Source organism: Callithrix jacchus, chromosome 7 (assembly GCF_049354715.1).
Source record: "Callithrix jacchus isolate 240 chromosome 7, calJac240_pri, whole genome shotgun sequence".
Classification (NCBI taxonomy): domain Eukaryota; kingdom Metazoa; phylum Chordata; class Mammalia; order Primates; family Cebidae; genus Callithrix; species Callithrix jacchus.
In genome coordinates, this window is record NC_133508.1 from 77,839,946 (window position 1) to 77,857,535 (window position 17,590).

Sequence of the window (17,590 nt, forward strand, 5' to 3'; positions counted from 1 at the left end):
GCCACAACTCTGGGTAAATCACTCACATTGTCAGTGTCCTCATTTGGAAATGGGATATCAGTGCGCATGTCACTAAATGGTTGTGAAGAGTGATTGATGTTGATATAGAGGGAGCTGTAACATATCATACAGATGTGAGTTTATTGTTGTCGGTTTCTCCAGGGGGCAATGAGACACAGACACGACTACAGTCTACCTTTTTGCCAATGCTTGGTGAATGCTGGTCAGTCCTTTACCAGCCTGGTCAGGTTCAGGCCCATACTCAAGGTGCTAGGAGATACAGTGCCAGCATGGATTCGTCAGCAGGGGAGGGAAGAGAAGCTCTAAAAATGACAAAAACCCTTGATTAGGACCCACATTATGCCAATCATGAGCTAGGTATTTTAATGCATTTGTTCAGTCTTCTCAGGAACTTTATGAGATAAGTATGCCTATTTTTCAGGTAAGGAAAAAAGTTCAGAGAAATTCATTCATCCATTCATTCATTCATTCATTTGGCAAGTACTCATTGAACAGCCTCCATGGCAGACGTCATTCTGGTTTTTGAGTGAAGGAAAGTCCCGGTCCCCATGCAGTGTACAGTCAGGCTGACTGGGGAGGTAGACAATGAAACTAACCAATCTGTGAGGTTATGCCAGGTGATAATGAGTGCTATGCGGAGAACAAAGCTGAGTAAGGAGATCAAGAGCATCAGGAGGTGGCAGGACAGGTCACTCTTACTTTTTTTCTTTTGAGATGAAGTTTTGCTCCTGTTGCCCAGACTGGAGTGCAGCAGTGCGATCTTGGCTCACTGCAACCTCCACCTCCTGGGTTCAAGCGATTCTTCTGCCTCAGCCTCCCTAGTAGCTGGGATTACAGGTGCCCAGCTAATTTTTGTATTTTTAGTAGAGATGGTGTTTCGCCATGTTGGCCAGGCTGGTCTCAAACTCCTGACCTCAGGTGATCCGCCTGCCTCGGCCTCCCAAAGTGCTGGGATTACAGGTGTGAGCCACTACGCCCGGCAAGGTCACTCTGACATTTAAGTGGAGAACTGAAGGAAGCCCATGTGGACCATCCCAAGCAGAAGCATAAGCTGTGCAAAGGCCCTGGGGTAGAGGCATGCTTGCTATAATGGGGGCTGGGGTGGGGAAGGAAAGAAGGCAAGTCTGGTAAGAGAGTGGCTAAGGTTGGAGAGAAGTGAGGGATGTGGAGGTATATAATATACAGGACTTTGGAGGTCAAAGCTAAGACTGTGGATTTAATTCTAAATGGGTTGAGAAGTCATTGGAGGGATTTGACCAGGAGTGTGACACCATTTCAGTTAGGTTTTGAAACAATCACTCTGGCCATGGAGTGCAGATAAGACTGGAGGGAGCATGCGTGGGAGCCAAGGGGTTAACTAGGAGCTGCTGTACACATACATCCAGGTGAGAAGAGAAAGGCAGTGCACAGTGGCAGCATGGAGGTGGTAAACAGCAATCTGCTTTGAAATATACTTCAAAAACAGAAGCAACAGGGTTTCCTATTGGATTGAATGTGGGCTATGAGCTAAAGAGAGGAGTAAAGCAGGACTCCACGACTTTGGTCCTGAGCAACTGGGTAAACGTTGGTGCCATTTACTGAGATGGGGAAGATGGTGGAGGAGCAGGTTTGGGGACAGTCAGGATTCACTTTGATTTGAGGTGGCTTTAGACATGTAAATGAAGATGTGGAGTGGGTAGCTGATGTATGTGATGGGAGTTCAGGGGAGATGTCAGGACTGGAGCTAGAAATTAGGAAGTTGTCAGCATCTTAATGTTATGGAAAGCCATGGGACAGGATAGTGTTGCTCAGGGAGAGAGTGCAGCTGGAGGAAAGAAGAGGCTCCCGGTGCTTTGGCCTTTGTAGGTCTGGAAGACATGTCCTCTTGGAAGACTTGCCTGGCCTCTCCCTGGAAAATATGCCCTCTTCTATCCAGGCAGGAAAGCCTGTCCAGGGCAGGGGTTCTCAGAAGCACTCAGGCTTATGGAAACACAGATTGCTAAGCCCACCCCCATGGGTCTGGGGAGACCACACTCAGGAATACTGGTCTAGGGGAAGAAAGGGTTGTAGCAAGAGCATAGATTCTGGAGCCAGGTAGAAATGGTTTCAAACTCAGGCTATCCCATTAACTTGCTATGTGATCTTGGGTGAGAGTGTCTGTCCCTGAGCCTCAGTGTCCTTTTCTGTAAAATGGGAACAATAACACCAATTGCTCAGGGTTATTGAGAAGGTCCAACAAATTAGCATGTTTTCAGCTTCTAGAAACAGATGGGGATTGGGAAATGTCACATCTATCCCCTTAAGAAGCTCTGGGGCAGGCAGGAGTGAGCAGTCTCTGTCCTCTCAGATGGCTCTCGGTCGTCAGCTGGAACCCTGGTGGGGGCAGCTGGCAGACAGATGTCTCTGTTTTGATGCCTTGTCTCAGGATGCCCCTGAGACTTGAGTCCCAGGAAGGAAGTAATGTCCGGCAAGGCTGCCTCACCCCTGGGCTCCTGCTGTCTCCTGAGCCCTTCTGCTGCCCACTTGGCCTCTGCCTCCATATTCTACCACAGGACCCTTGCTGCCCTGGCTCTTGAAGAGCTCCTGACATCCCTTCATCTCCACCTGTCTCCAGTGACCAGTGGCCACTTCCCCTCTTACGCCCTCACTCCCCCTTCCTGGACCTTGTCACTCAGCTTTGCTCAAAAAGGAGTGTGGCCTGACCACGAGAACCTGGCCAGGAGTCAAGCAGGCAAGGGTCTGGCAGCCAGGGATAGGAGCAAGCTGTCATCTCCATGGCCCAGCAAAATGGGGGTGATATGTGCCTGCCTGAGGCTCAGCGGGTGACAGCATGTGCAAAAGCACTGGATTTCCAGCAGGGATGCGGTACGTGCTCCTTTCTTTTCCTCCTGCTCTCCACTGTCTCCCTACCACATGCCAAGAGCCTCCCTCTCCCGTGGCTGCAAAGCCAGCCCAGGCCTGGATTCACCAAGAGGAGAGAGGAGGCTGCCTCCACCCTCCCCCCTGTTGCTATTTAATGCCGCTAACAATGGATTCATTAACTGGGATTAATCTCATATACCAGCTCTCTATCCCCTTGGCTATTAATCACTCACTTCATTAACAGGACAGCATTAGCCAACCTGGGAGCCAAGACATGGCGTCCATACCAAGTACCTGTGTCTGCATCTCCTCATCTTTCCTCCTCGCTGGTCCAGCTTCTCCCTGCCTTTCTGCCTCTGGCCCAGTTCCTGTTGCAGTCAGGCAGACATATGTGCCTCTCTCCCCATATTTCCCACTGTGGCCTTGCTTCTGCCCCCAATGCCTTCTAAGTGTCTGTTTCTCTATTTCCTCCTCACCAGGGCCTAACACAGAGTAGGGTCTCTTTACAGGTTGGCTGAACAAAGCGCTGAGAGATACAAATAAGGAGATGCCAATTCCGGGAGGCTCATTTTTAAAAATTGCCTTTTCTGTTTACAAAGATAATATATGCTCACTGTACAAAATCCAAACAACACAAGAAAGGAGGAAAGGAGAAAATAAAAATTCCCTGAAATCCTTGCCATCTCAAGATAATAACCTTTAGTGTTTGGTGAGCATCCTCTCAGATCTTGAGTGATATATATATAATTTTACCTAAATGGGATCATACTATGCATGCTGTTTTGCAACCTGCTTTTCCACTCAACAATATGTTGTCGAAATCTTTCCATATCAGTGAATATAAATATACATCATACTTTTTAATGGTTGCATAGCATTCTGTTTTATGGAAGTAACGTAATTTAGTCAATGGATTTCCTATTAATGAACATTTACATTGTTCCCATTTTTCCACTGATGTATTTGACATACAGAGCAACATTCTCTGTGCACTTGCCTAACTGAGTCCTTAAGATTAATTCCCAGATGTGAAATTTCTACGACGAAGGACTGGAACAATTAACAGTTCGGTATAGAATAGTATAGGAGGGTCACATGCCTGGATTCGATGCCTGGAACTGTTGTTTTTTCATTTCTTAGCAAAAAAATCTTGGGAAAATTATTTTTAACTTCTTGGGCTTCAGTTTCCTCATCTGTAAAATGGGAATAATAACAGGATTTACTTTATGAGATTACTATTTGGATGAAATAAATTCTTTATATGCAAAGCACTTAGAGCAATGCCTGGTGTGTCATGAAAGCCATATATATTAGCTCTTGCTGTGGGAACATTAGTCTGCTGGCCTCCAGAAACAAGAACCTTCCCACATCTTTCCTACCACTAGCAGTGTGGGAGAAAGCCCCCTTTCTTACCCCATTGTCAGTTTAGAAAAACTGGGCGTGGTGCCTCCCGCCTGTAACCCCAGAACTTTGGGAGGGCGAGGCAGGTGGATCACCTAAGGTCATGAACTCGAGACCAACCTGACCACCATCGTGGAACTCCGTCTCTACAAAAAATACAAAATTAGCTGGGCACCTGTAATCCCAGCTACTGGGGAGGCTGAAGCAGGAGAATTGCTTGAACCCAGGAGGCGGAGGTTGCAGTGAGCCAAGATGGTACTACTGCTCTCCAGCTGGGATGATAGAGTGAGATTCTGTCTCAACAAACACACAACTTTTGCCCACCTAATAGGTGACAATTGATACTTGTCGCCACCTGCATTTTTTATCAGTACTGAACTAGGGTATATACTTGGTTCTTAATGGACAAATAGACATTCTTATTTCATCTGTGAGTTGTCTGATCATGTTCTTTGCCCATTTCTTTATCGGAGTGTTTGTTGTTTCTTATTTGTGGGAGTTCTTTCGTATGTTAAAGATAGTATTTTTAATATTTTTCTACTTCATCCTGACTTTCAACCATCTGTATTTTTTGTCCTGCATAAGTACTTGATTTGTATGTAGTGAAGTCTATAGGGCTTTTTCCCTTACCGCTTTTAGGTTTTGTATTCTGCTTAGAAAAGCCCATAATACAAATATTCACACTTTGCTTTAGTACTCATGTGGTTTCACTTTTTATACTTTATCTTTTTATCCTTTTGAGTTTTTTTGTGTGTAAAGAGTGAAGGACAATTCCAGCTTTATTGTTTTCCAAATGGTTGGTCAGTTATCCTGACATTTTAGTATTCCATCTTTCCCCCAGTGAGAACCAGAGAGGGGACAAGAGCAAATCAATACTGTTCCAAGACAGAAAGGGGTGCTAATGGGTCAGAGGGCAATTCTGGAGAGGATTCCCCGGAATCTGCTAGGAGTGAATCCCGGGGAGGGTCTCTTTTCACTATAGTTGTGCTTGCCCTTCATGGGTAGAGGTTGGGGGGTGCTGGGTGGGCTGAACTAGGCCCTACAGTATTACAAAACCCCCTTCAGGAGGCTCTCATATGCAAGCCAGCCTTGTTCCCAGATCTCAGAAATTAAGAAGAAAATCTGCCCTTCTCATTTTAACATCAGTAGCCTGACAACTTTGGATCTGTGTCCTCTAACTTCACCCCCATCATCCCTCCAGCCACTCCATACTAGCACATCAACATATATGTCATCCATCTTGTCTTTTTCACCGATGCTGCTACTCGTCATGGCAGGGAGCCCCAGGGATGGTTTAGCATGCCCCTCCTTGGGAAGGCAGCCCAGAGTCATGGCAGCCTGTGTAGTATGTTAGAGATGGAGAAAAGGGAAGGCCAGGTGATGAGAACTGCAGCTTCCAGGTTGCCTGTGCAGGAGGAAGCCTGGATTCTCACCTTCAGTGCCTATGCCCCAGGTTCAGGCTGCTTGAATCCTCTGCCAATTTGTTTAAGGCAGCTTGGATTTGACTGTGGTCTAGGAACAGAGCAGGGTTTGTTCTGGAGTTCTCTGGCCAAGTGCTCAGCGCAGAGGATCTTGGAAGACACAGGGTGATGGAAATTTCTCTGTGGTCCACTCTGCGGCCTTACTATTTCCTGGGAGACACAGTCCTTATATGACCCCAAATCCCCACTCCCATCCCCAGATCAGGGACACAGCTTGGCTATGGGGCCAGAAGGACAGGCACAGGCAAGCCCAGAGTCTGTGTTGGGCAAAGTGCCAGGCTGGGCAGTTATCCTGTGGGCACTGAAGGTGAATTATGGCACCAGCACCCACGGAGCAGGCACAAATCACAGGGCTGTCAGGAACAGGGGAAAGGCAATGCCTGCCATCCTCCCCAGAAGGATTGATGGATTCAGGTCCTGGGTCTGGGTTCAAGATAATTGGACTTTAAGATGTTTCATTTCCCCAGATGCTCCTGGTGAAAAGCTTGTCGCCCGGGACTGTGTATATGTGAATGTGTGCGTGTATTTATCACCATACATGCCTTGCTGGGACCATGCAGGTGAGTGACTTTCTGCAGAGCTTGCTGTATGGTTCTGATTTTATTTTTGTGTGACTGAATTGTGTGAATGTTGTAGGAGTGTGAGTTTTGTGTTAAATAGGACTGGGTGTGGCTCTTCACAAGGATGAAACTCAAGTTTTGTATGTGGCTATACAAGACTGTGCATGTCTACTGGAGCATCAGTTAGGGGTCTTGTGTTGGTGTGTCTGGGAGGCTGATGTGGCTACAAATTGAGAAAGGGAAAAGAGGAAAAGCAGAGTGGGAAGGACGGTTTTGGGTGCAGTGAGTCTGAGGTCTTGGCAGAACAGCAAGGGGAGACTTCTAGAAAAGTGGGACAGGGGCTCGGGGAAGTAAAGGGCAGGAGGGCATTGGCTGGGGCTGCCTTCCAAACGCATTCAGATGACAATGCCTTGGGTGTGGTGTTTGACTGGCAGGAGGAAAACACACTTATGCATGCACACGTACACACACACACACCCATCCACCCACACCCACACCTACACACTCACACACACTCATCATTGAAGACCGAAAGGATGCATGCTGTAATCCCAGCTGGACAGAGCTCAATGGGAAATTTCCAAGGCTTGCTGGATGTGCCGGAGGATGACAGTCAGGGAGCAGTTCCTGGCAGTGGTGAATATTCAAGAGAATCAGAAGGAAATAAGGATGCAGAGGGAAGAGGAGAATCTTATGGTTTTAGGGATGGTGGGGATAGGGACAGACTCTGCAAGACTTGGGGCAGGAACCGCAAACCATTTTGATGACAATGAGCTCCTAGAAGGCAGGGGTTGTTTATTCATGGAGGCATTTCTGGTACCTAGCACAGGCGAAGGCAATCCGTATGTTGAATTCACTTGAATGGAGTTGACTGGGAGTTAAATTCTGAACCACTGTAACTGTGAAGCGTCTAGGTTTACTGAAGGAGAACTTTGAAATCCACACGTGACACTGGGTGAGGGCTGATGGGAAGGGGAACGGGGTGTTAGGTGGGGCACCTTCCCCTGGCAGGCCTGCCCCTTTTTTCATCCACACAGGCTTCTGCACACTCCCTTCCTCCATGACCTGCCTCCCACGCTCTGAGTCCTAAACCTCTGCATTGCAGTCTCCCTCCACATTGCTTCCCAATCTTCCCAAGCCCTGACCTTGACTCAGTTTCCTCATTATAGCCTTGCCAGGCTCAACTGTAGAGTAGTTTCTGTCTGACTGTTAGCTGAATAAGCCAGGAGGGCAGAAAAAGGGCAGCTCAGGGGGGAGCACCCAGGACTTGGACAGAGAATGTTTATCCCTAGTTATAGGAACAGGAATGCAGTTCACCAAGAATGCAAGTTATGTTTCAGGGTTCCAAGGTCCCAGACAAGGTAAAAGATCTAAAATGAGGTTTCTGGGGAAGAGAGGGAAAGAAGGCTCCATTGTCATAACTTGAGCACCAACAATGCTCCAGTGGGTAAGAGGGGTACTGCAGCTGGGAGTCTGAAACTGCGCTCTTCACAAGTTTACATGGACAGGGGTCAGCTTCAGAAGCCCAGGCAGCAAGTGGGGGGCACCTGGGGCCAGATGTACAGTGTGCTTTTGGATGCTAGTAACAGAAGGTCTCCAATTCAGTAGCCTTAAATAAGGAAACACAGCCAGGTGTGGCAGCTCACTTCTGTAATCCCAGCACTTTGGGAGGCCGAGGTGGGCACATCATGAAGTCAGGAGTTTGAGACCAGCCTGACCAACATGGTGAAACCCCGTCTCTAGTAAAAATACAAAAATTAACCAGGCGTGATGGTAATCCCAGCTATTCAAGAGGCTGAGGCAGGAGAATCACTTGAACATGGGAGGCAGAGGTTGCAGTGGGGTCTCTAATCCCAGCTACTCGAGAGGCTGGGGCAGGAGAATTGCTTGAACCTGGGAGGCAGAGGTTGTAGTGAGGCAAGATCATGCCATTGCGCTCCAGCCTGGGTGGCAGAGTAAGACTCTCTAAAAAAAAAGAGAGCGAAAGAGTGAGAAAAGAAAACACATTATTTCTCCTAATAGGAACTCCCTCCAGAGAGGGAGAATGAGCCTCCATACAGTGGCTCAGTGATATATATCATCTAGGGCCTAGGTTTGTTCTGTCTTTTGCTGCCATCTTGAGTGTACTGACTCTGTCCTCAGGATGGCTCTCTTCATAGCCACAAAAGAGCTACCCCAGATCCAGGCATCCCCAAACACCACAGTGCCCAGCAGAAGAAAAGACACTCTGCTTCTGGGTATCTCTGGGTGAGAAACATTTCCCAGAAGCCCCACATCAGATGCTTCCTCACATTCCTCCTTACATTTCCCTTCTTTTTTTTAATTGCATTTTAGGTTTTGGGGTACATGCACAGAACATGCAAGATAGTTGCATAGGTACACACGTGGCAGTGTGATTTGCTGCCTTCCTCCCCTTCACCTATATCTGGCATTTCTGCCCATGCTATCCCTTCCCAGCTCCCCACTCCCACTGTCCCTCCCCTATTAACCCCAATAGACCCCAGTGTGTAGTGCTCCCCTCCCTGTGTCCATGTGTTCTCATTGTTCATCAACCGCCTATGAGTGAGAACATGCGGTATTTCATTTTCTGTTCTTGTGTCAGTTTGCTGAGAATGATGTTCTCCATATTCATCCATGTCCCTACAAAGGACATGAGCTCACCGTTTTTGATTGCTGCATAATATTCCATGGTGTATATGTGCCACATTTTCCCAGTCCAGTCTATCATTGATGGGCATTTGGTATCGTAAACCAATTGTTCCAGGTCTTTGCTATTGTAAACTGTGCTGCAATGAACATTCGTGGGCATGTGTCCTTATAGTAGAACGATTTACAGTCCTTTGGATATATACCCAGTAATGGGATTGCTGGGTCAAATGGAATTTCTATTTCTAGGTCCTTGAGGAATCGCCACACTGTCTTCTGCTGTTTTGTTTGTTTTTGTGGGGGTGGGACCTGCCGAGCCTGATCACCTGGCTCCCTGCCTCAGAGCCCTTTTTTTCTTTAAGTTGAACAGTTGACTCTCTCCCAGGTGTTCCAGTTGCCTGCTGAAAGGGCGCCGGGATGTGTGTGATTTCCCATGTGGCGACCCGCTGTGCTGGCTGAAACAACGTTGCTGCCTGGGAATCTTCTGGCCTGGCTTACTGTTTAAGTCCTTTTTAATCAGATGAATGTGCTAATCTGCCTTCCCAAATCTCAAATTGCCAGTGTAACAGGGCAACCAGACCAGTGTATTTTGTACAGAGTGCTGCTGTGCTGCGGCGCCGTCCGAAACAGCTGCCCCGGCCGAAACAGCCATGCCAGCCAAAATAGCCGCATTGGCGGCCCATGGGCTCCTACACCTGGGAATATCCTGGTCTGTGGGCAATAAAGATCTGTCTGGAAATGCAGCATCCACTCACCCTCTGCACTTTCACTGGGAGCTGCAATCCTGAGTTGCTCCTACAGCATCATCTTCTCCTCCCTCTCTTACATTTCCATTCTAAAGACACCAAGCAAGGGGGTTGGGACTGTGGTACTGACTCAGGCCAGCCAGGATCGTCCCCTGGGCCTGGGCCTGGGCTGAGTTGCTCTGAACTGTATAGTCCCCATATAGGAAGAAGAATCCTTAAATACAACCAGACTTCTGTTAGGAACAAGCAGGTAGATATTGGGTAGGCAATGAATTATCTCTGCTTCATCAGGCTTCTGCCAGGGCCAGAGGGTAGTGGGTTCAAGACAGAGCTGCAGACAAGTTGTCAAGGCCAGAGCTCCACATGTGGAGACCAAACCTAACATCCAGTCATTTGAGATGAGGCTTTGTGCACTCCTAGTGGAATCAGTGGACAGTTCAAGCTGCTAATCAAAAACTCATCACTGTCCCAACACCTCCTATGCCCTGCACAGCCCTGCATGATCTGGTGTCTGCTTTGTAAGCCTCGTCTGGAGTTGCTCTCCTCTCCTTACATATGCGATGTACCTTCCTGCCTCGGGGCTTTGCACATGCTGCTCTCTCTCAACTTTCCCTCTTTACTTCCCTGCCTCCTCCTCACTCTGCAGCACACTCTACACATCTTCTTAGTGCCCTCACAGAACTTGTTGTTTATATACTTTGCTGCATTGCAGGCTTCTTAAAGTCGAGGAAGGTGTCTATTGTATTGTACGCTATGCCGGGTTTCCTAAATGGTGCTTGGCACACATCAGGCATTTGATAAATATTTGTTGAATGTATGAATGAATGACCCTACAACTAGGAACAGGCTTGGTCTTGAGCTTTGGGCAGCCCTGATAGGTGGGGGTTTGATGAGGAGCCTTGTCTGTTGGAAGCCCCTGATACTCTCTGAGCACAGAAATGATATGACCACAATGGGCTCAAGGGCAGTAAGGACACCAGTGTGCATAGGAGGGGTAAGAAGGCCAGCCAGGGCTCTGTGCGCATCAGGTAGGCATTAGGTTCCAGCTACAGAACCGGTGTTCAGAGAATTGGCAATGACATCATGAAGACACAATAGGTTAAAGTGGTGAGTGTTGAGGGCAGTATCTCTGAGTGGTGGCACGAGAAACCTGTTGCAAAACGAGGATGGTAACTCATTGCCTACCCAATATCTACCTGCTTGTTCCTAACAGAAGTCTGGTTGTGTTTAAGGATTCTTCTTCCTATATGGGGACTATATAGTTTGGAGCAACTCAGCCCATCTACCTTATAGGGTCACCAGGAAGAGTGCATGAAGTGTCTGAAGAACTTAGTCTAGGATCAAGAGGTGCTCAGTAAATAATTAAATCTTGACTTTGCCTTTACCATGTTCTTTTTTTTTTTTGAGATGGAGTTTCACTCTTGTTGCACAGGCTGGAGTGTAATCGTGCCATCTCGACTCACTGCAACCTCTGCCTCCTGGGTTCAAGTGATTCCCCTGCTTCAGCCTCCTGAGTAGCTGGGATTAGAGGCATGTGCCACCATGCCCGGCTAATTTTGTATTTTCAGCAGAGACGGGGACGGGGTTTCACCATGTTGGTCAGGCTGGTCTTGAACTCCTGACCTCAGGTGACCACCTGCCTCAGCCTCCCAAAGTGCTGGGATTACAGGTGTGAGCCACCGTGCCAGCCACCAGGTTCTTAACCTAAGCAATTTACTCCATCCCAAGCCATTGTGAATTAATCCTAGTTTCTTCTCATTCCCACAAGAACTCCCAGCACACGATACACCAGGGCTATGCTTTCTGCAGCTCTTTAACTTTCCTGAGCCTCTATTTCTTTATCCAGTTAAATAAAGTAACACCCTAAAATGTATGATCTTATTTGACCCTCGTTTTCCCTGGCTGATATGAGGGTCAAATAACACATCTCAGGGTGCTTTAGAAACTGTAAAGGACTGCTAACATGTAAGGAATTACTGTTTCTAATATTTTGTTGGAGTTGGGCTCATTCCTGGGCCTGGCATCTGCTTTGACTTTCTCAGTTCCTGTTTCTTTCCAGTCTCCGTTTTCTCATAGCCACCCACAATTCTGGCACTGACAGTGTAAGGATATAAGATGATATCCAGGGAGTTTGAATGCAGAAGGGAAAAGAAGGAATTGACAACAGCCAGCAGCCCTCTCTCTTGTTCCCAGGCTCACCACCTTTCCAAGTCAGCAGACCTCAAACCTAGGCACCATCTGTATGCCAGTTAGCTATTGCTGCATAACAAACCACTCCAAAACTCAGGGACTTAAAACAACCATTTATTATCCCTCATGGTTCTCGGGGTTGATTCTGATGGGTAGTTCTACCTTGTGCACCCTTGCAAAATTGTAATCAGAGGATAGTTGGGGCTGGAGTCCTCTGAAAGCTTGGCTGGACTGGACATTCAAGATGGCTTCTTTCACTCATGTGGCTGGTGCCTGGGCTGGAATGGCTGGAACAGATTGGGGCTGGCCAGCTCTGTCTCTCTTTTTCTCCATGCAGGCCCTCTATGTGGTTGCTTTGGGCTTTCTCATAGCATACTGGTCTTGGCATAGTTGGCTGTAATGGCAACTGGCTTCTCCCAGAGTGGGCATTCTAAAGGACCAAGGTGGATGTCTTATGGCTTCTTCTGACCTGGCCTCAGAAGTCATAAGGCCTCACTTCTATTGCATTGCATTAGTTACAAAGGGTCAGCTCCGATTCAGAGTGGGAGGGGACTACACAGCGGCATGACTACTGTAAGCCATGATTCATTAGGGAGCCGTCTTTGAAGAGTAGCTAGCAAGATCCTCATCTGGTAATTGAAACACTGCTCCATGGTGCCCTTTCAGAGGTCAGGGTTTGGGACGGGGGCAAGGCAGGCAGCAGTAAAGCACTGAGCAGCCGGGACTCCTGGCCCCCAACTTCATTTAATATGTATTTATTAGTATTTAATATTTTGAAGTTTTACAAAGAATTTAATGTAAATTGAAAGTTCTGAGGCTCATTTTGTCAAAAATAGATACAAATGGTAAATAAGAATATGAAAATATGCTCAACAGCATGAATCTTTAGGGAAATGCAAACTAAAACCTCAATGAGATATTACCACACACCTATCAGAATGGCTAAAGGAATAGTACTTTTTAGAAAACTGATAATGTCAAATGTTGTCGAGAATGAGAACCACCGGAAATCACACATACTGATGGTGGGAATGCACAATGGGACGGCAGCTTTGGAAAACAGTTTGGCAGTTACATATACACCTGTCGTATGATCAAAAATTCCACTCAGGTATTTAGAGCAATGAAAAGGTACATCCACACAAAGACGTGTACACAAATGTCCCCAGCAGTTGTATTCCTAGCAGTCCCAAACTGGAAAAAACAAAACCATCCATCAGCTCGTGATTGAATAAACCGATTGTGATGCATCCATACACTGTTCCATTGTAATACTTCTCAGGAAGAAGACAGAATGAACTACTGAGACACACATCTGCATGGATGAATAGCAAAGAGACGGAGTCCAAGAAACTGGGCCGCAGGCTATATACTATAGGACATTATGACAATCCCTGGAAGAGGCAAAAGGGCTGTCACAGAAGGCAGATCAGTGTTTGCAGGGGCTGGCAGTGGGGAAAGGGGCTTAAGTATAAAGGGGGCACAAGGAACTTGCTGGGATGACAGAAATGTTCTGTGACTTGACTGTGGTGGTGGTTTCCCGAGTGTTCACATTTGTCAAAAGCCATCAAACTGTCTACCGAAAAGAGGTGAATTTTTCTGAATGTAAATCATACAGTCCCACAGCTAACAGACTTTAAAAATCCAGACTGCATGTCCTCATATGCAGAGCAGGGTCTGTTTCTGGCTTCCAGTACTCCCGTGCACCGCACAGTCCTAGGAGCCTTTGTGCACTGCTTCCTCTTTATGAATTCTTTCCCATCTACTGTTCCCTACTGCTAATTCTTTTTTTTTTTTTTAAGACAAAGTGTGGCTCTGTCGCCCAGGCTGGAGCGCAGTGGTATGATCATAGCTCATTGTAGCCTCTAACTCCTGGACTCAAGTGATCCTCCTGCAGCTTCCTAAGTAGTTGGAACTACAGGTGGGTGCCACCATGTTCAGCTAATGTATTTTAATTTTTTTGTAGAGATGAGGTCTCTCTATGTTTTCCAGGCTGGCCTTGAGCTCCTGGCTTCAAGTCATCCTCCTGCCTTGGCATCCCAAAATGCTGGGATTACAGGCATGAGCCCCTGCGCTCACCACCAAACTCCAAACTTCCACTCACTCACTTTCCCAAAGTGGCCTTTTGGCCCTTCCAATCTAAATTAGGCATCTCTTTTTACACACAGATAACATATTTGCTTCTCCTTTCTTCTATTAGCAGGTAAGCTGTATGTAGACAGGACTATGCCTTGCTCATTTCTGGCACACAATTAGCTCTTAGTTTCATGAATTAATGTGGGAGGGATGTCCATATGTTCCTCTCTAAAGTCCTGTATTGCATAAATTTGTTTATACACAAACATATACTACTTTTCATTTTCACTATTTTAAAACTACTTGTTAAGAATAGAAATAATTCAAAAGTACATATAATAACAGATGAAAGTCTTTCATATACATATGTAGAAATCTCACTTCTTTTTAATAGCTATGTAATGTACCATAATATGGTTATACCATTTGAAACATTATTTAATCATTAATGGGAGCTTTGGCTTCCCCACCCCCCACCAGTGTTTCAATGTTTTTCTATTAAAAGTGCTGAATTATACATTGGCGCATATTATGTGATTTTTGCTGAAGTTGGATTCTTAGAAAATTCAGCTATTAGGAAAGCGGTCATGTATATTTTACATGTGGAGTACATCTGTCTTATTCCAAAAAGATGTATGCAAATACCTATTGTCATTGCAGCAAATGAGAGAGCCCATGTGTTCAAACTCTCACAAATTTTGTTTCCTTTTTTTTTTTTTTGAGATGGAGTCTTACTCTGTTGCCCAGGCTGGAGTGCAGTGGTGCAATCTTTGCTCACTGCAACCTCTGCCTCCCGGGTTCAAGCGATTCTCCTGCCTCAGCCTCCCGAGTAACTGGGACTACAGGTGTGCGCGTCCATGCCCAGATAATTTTTTGTTAATAGAGACAGGGTTTCACTATGTTGGCCAGGATGGTGTCGATCTCCTGACCTGGTGATCTGCCCACCTCGGCCTCACAAAGTGCTAGGGTTACAGGCGTGAGCCACTGCACCCAGACTGTTTTTTTTTTTTTTTTAACCAATTATGGATAGCACTAACCTTGCCAAGTTTCACCACTTAGCTTAAAATGCTACCTCATCATTTTAATTTCCATTCCCTGCAACTGAGGTTGTGCTTTTTTTTTTGGAGGGGGAAGAATGAGGGACAAAGTCTCACTCTGTCACCCAGGCTGGAGTGCAATGGCACAATCTTGGCTCACTGCATCCTCTGCCTCCCAGGTTCAAGGAATCCTTCCACCTCAATCTTCCGAGTAACTGGGGCTACAGGTGCCTGCCACCATGCTCAGCTAATTTTTGTACTTTTAGTAGAGACTGGGTTTCACCATGTTGGTCAAGCTGGTCTTGAACTCCTGACCTCAAGTGATCTACCCACCTTGGCCTCCCAAAGTGCTGGGATTAGGTTGCACATATTTTCATATGATTATTAGATATTTGTGTGTCTTGTATCGTGAATTTCTAGTTATATTCTTTGCCCATTTTTATTTTTTGCCTCATTGATTTGTAGTAACTCCTTATGTATGTATGACATGGAAATAATTCATTGGAAAGTTATAAATAACTTTTAGGGGTGATGGTATGCTCATTCTTGATTGTGGTGATAGTTTCACAGGTGTATACTTATGTCAAAACTCATCAAATTGTAAACTTTAAGTATGTGAAGTTTATTGTATGTCAATCATACCTCAAAGCTGTTTAGAAAGAAAAGTTATAAAATTTGTAATCTAAATATTGCCTCCCAGTTGTCCTTTTTTTTAAACTTCACTAACTTTTTTCTGTCATATAAATGTTTTATAGTTACATGTCAATTATTTATATTTTGTTTTGGAGTTATCTTAGCTGTGTGACTTCAGCAAGTTACCTAACCTCTCTGTGCTTCAGTTTTCTTACATAAAATAAGGACAAGAGTACTTACTGCACAGGGTTGTTGTGAGGATTAAATGAACTAATACACATTAGAAGTTCTTAGAATGGTAATCACCACAGGACATGGTGCAATAAATATTAACTATTACCATTTCCTGTGGCCTTAGATCTTACTTAGGAAAATGTTCTCCATCCCACTATCATAAGAATATTTTCCTATAGCAATTTAATAGTTTCTAATGTTTAGTTCTTTTAGTCCATTTAAAAGTTACTCTTGTAGATGGCGTGAGAAAGAAGTAAAATTGTGTTATTTTTCCAGTGGATAGACAGTTGTTCCAATACTATTTACGGCATAACCTATCATTTCTGACCTACTCTGAAACATCATCTCATTTAAATTATAAATGTCTATGTACAAGGTGATTCCTATGTACAGATGGGTCATTTGCTGTGTATGTCCTTTCCTCTTCCAATGCTTTCTACGGGTAAATTGTAAGCTTCTCACCAATTGTAATCCTGCCATAATTCTTGGTAATTTCGACATTCAAATACAGTATTTTTCTGGTGCCTTGGTGCTACGGTTTGAATGTCTGTGTCTCCTCCAAAATTCATAGCTTGAAACTTAATCCTCAATGTGACGGTGTTGGGAGGTGGGGCCTTTAAGAGGTAATTAAGTTATGAGGGCAGAGCCCTCATGAATGGATTAATGCTATTATTTTTAAAAGGCTTGAACAAGGGGGTTCACTCTCTCTTACCCTCTAGACTTCCACCACGTGATGACACAACAAGAAGGTCCTCGTGAGATGTTGGCACCTTGATTATGGACTTCCCATCCTCCAGAACCATGAGCCAATACGTTTCTTTTTCTCTTTCTTTCTTTTTTTTTTTTGAGATTGACTGTGTCACCCAGGGTGGAGTGTAGTGGCACCATCTTGGCTCACTGCAATCTCCACCTCCTGGATTCAAGTGATTCTCATGCCTCAGCCTCCTGGGTAGCTGGGATTTACAGGCATGTGCCACTACACTTAGATATTTTTTGTATTTTTAGTAGAGACAGAGTTTCACCATGTTGGCCAGGCTGGTCTTGAACTCCTGGCCTCAAGTGATCTGCCTAACTTGGCCTCTCAAAGTGCTGAGATTACAGGTATGAGCCACTGCATGCGGCTAAATTTCTGTTTCCTATAAATCACCCAATCCCAGGTATTCTGTAATAGCAGCACAAAGCAGACTGAGACACTTGCTCTCTTGGTTACTTGACTTCCTCTTTCACTACAATCTGGTCCTCCACCCTCCTTCAGCCACTCAAGGCCATCGTTTTGCCATAGACCTGATCATGGCCAATAGCTCTGACATCTCTATAACCTCAATTTAAGCAATTCACCTCTTAGATTGCCTCTTCTAATTTTTCCAGCTCATTCCTCTTTTTCTACTCTGACAATTCTTCAATGCACCAGGACCTATCATCCAGTGACCCTTCTATATTTTCATTGCCCTTATATTCCATTCTAAGCAGCTTAGATTCTATGGTTCGTCATTGTCCCTCCCTTGCACACTTCCTCAACTCCCGTGCCCTTGACCTACCTCCTCATACTTATTGGATAACTCTCGACCTTAGTTAATTCCAATTGTCCATATGCTCCCTGCTTTTCCTGTGTGACTGAATGAGTTTAGAGAAAAGCGCAAGACAGGCTGAGCAGTCTCATCTTAAATTCACGGCCACCAAGCTCAAGTGGATCGTTGCTGTTGCAGGTAAAGCCTGCAATCCAC